The following is a 2,308-nucleotide window of genomic DNA, read 5'->3' on the forward strand; positions in this document are numbered from 1 at the left end:
GAGATGCAAATCAAAACCACAATGAGATATCATCTCACTCCGCTAGCAGTGACAAAACTCAACAGAACAGCAAGTAATAAAGGTTGGAGAGGATGTGGCAAGATACGAACTCTTAAACATTGTTGGTGAAATTGCAAAATGCAACCACTCTGGAAGGTACTTTGGTGCTTCCTCAAAAAGCTGAACATAGAAATTCCATATGACCCAGCTATCCCACTGGTTGGAATATAGCCTGAAAAATGAGAACTGAGGTTAAAATGAAGACTTGTCCACCAATGTTCATAACGGCATTATTCACCATCACAAGTACATAGTAACAGTCAAGATGTCCAACCACAATTAAATAGATTGAGAAATTATCATACATTAACACAATGCTGTGCAGCAAGCAGGAGCAATGATTTTGTAAATCACTACCTAATTTGGGAGGCACTGGAGAGCATTATGCTAAGTGAACTAACTCAATCCTATAAGGACAAATACTGTATAAGACCATTATAATAGATATAGAAAGATAGCTTGTAAAATGGTTATGAGGATTCAAGGAGGGGAGGAGAGAAGCAAAGGCATGAGTATGGAGAGGGAGCTAATCAGAGTCACACAATTTGCTGCATAGAGGGAAAGATGGGTAAAGGAAATGGAAAAAAAAATCCAGTGTGAAAAACAGGGTATATGAATTTTGTAAGCAAACCAGTATAAAATAAAAACTTATTTTGTAAAAATAAAACTGTGCCATGAAAGAAAAGAACTACTGATGGTAAGGGTTGAGGGAAAGATGCAGGGGTTCCTGGGGACCAGGAACAGAAGTCCCAAAAAATCCCAGATTGCTACTGCAGAGAAGAAAGGTCCGGTAGCCTTGGAATTGAGGAACTAGTGAGTCTGCACTAGCCTCTTAGAGATGTTTGCAAAGGAGTGCTGAGGTCTCTGTAGAGCAGTCCTTTTGTAGCCCACCCTAGCAGGCTGGGTGACTTGGAGTCCTGAGGGCTTTCTTAGCACAAAGAAGGGGCCCTTGTGCCATGGGACAGGACCTGGGCTTGTAAGGTTAGAGGAGTACTTCCAGGCTATTCCTCACTTCTAGGAGGACGTCTTAATCTTGTCTGCTTCCCCAGCCCACCTGTAGGAAGTGGAGAAGAACATGCATAGAATTAGACTCAGTTTTCTTCACTGTTAGGAAGCACCCTTGCTGTTTCAGAGTCAGAAAGGAATAGTGGGCTCAGACTTCCCATTCCTCTATTCCTCCAGCCATCCATTGAACATACACTTTAAGTCTTTATACCATGAGATCTGGTGACTAGCGGAGAAGGAGTTGCACTGCCAACCCAAAGAGGTTCCGCTTCTGTGGGGATCTGGACTATCCCGACTGGGTCCTGGCAGAGATAGCACGCTGGCGAAGATTCCTCTGTGAAGCTACGCCTGCTGTACAGTCAGGTGCTGACGGAGTTGCTGGGCGAGGGCATTGATTATCAGAAGATCCTGAAGCTCTCGGCTGATGCCAAGTTTGAATCAGGTGATGCGAAGGCCACAGTGGCAGTGCTCAGTTTCATCCTCTCCAGTGCGGCCAAGCACAGCGTGGACAGCGAATCCTTGTCCAGTGAGCTGCAGCAGCTGGAGCTGCCCAAAGAGCTCGCAGCCAGCCTGTGACATTACTACGAGGAGAAGCAAAGCCCCCTGCAGGAGCACCTGTGGTCCTGCAACCTTCCTGTGAACAAGCTGGCAGGTGTGGGCTGGCGAGTGGACTAAACGCTGAGCTCCAGCCTACTGCGGTCTGTGGAGGAGTCCAGGGTGCACCTGCGGCTGGAAGTGGCTTCTACCCCAGGTGCAAAGGTACAGCCTGTCACTATGTCTCTATCAGTAGAAAAGATTCAGGTCCTACTGGTAGAACTGAAGCAGGCACAGACATTGATGAATTTCCTGGGCTGAGAAGAAAGGTATAGAGACGCCTACTTGTGCCAAGTTACCGTCCTCCAGATCTCTCTTCTGAGAGTGGCCTCAGGCCCAGGACACTGGGTACCTGGGCTGGACCCAAGCCCTCACCTCAGTCGTCCCTGGCTTTCTTGGTTCCCTTCTGTAATTCAGCAGAAGGATCCTAAGGCCCTGTTCCCAGCACTCACCATCCTCCACCTCAGAGACACATGTCAGCTCTTCACGAGTCACAAGAAATAAACAAATGCAAAGGGGGGGGAAGAAAAGAACTACTATCTAAAAAAGTACATTTCTGTACCAGAGCTATGTCACACCAACCTTGAGTAAAGTCTCAAATAATGCCTTTTTAAAAAAACTAGTTTTATTGGTTTTCATATAATAATTC

The 2,308-nt window shown here is 46.3% G+C and overlaps 1 pseudogene; it reads left to right on the plus strand.

The window, feature by feature from the left end:
- Positions 1-775: 775 nt before the first annotated feature.
- LOC102872154 lies at positions 776-1,920 on the plus strand (annotated as a pseudogene).
- Positions 1,921-2,308: the final 388 nt, after the last annotated feature.

Source organism: Elephantulus edwardii, unplaced genomic scaffold (assembly GCF_000299155.1).
Source record: "Elephantulus edwardii isolate Elephantulus edwardi_28Jun2011 unplaced genomic scaffold, EleEdw1.0 scaffold00362, whole genome shotgun sequence".
Lineage (NCBI taxonomy): Eukaryota > Metazoa > Chordata > Mammalia > Macroscelidea > Macroscelididae > Elephantulus > Elephantulus edwardii.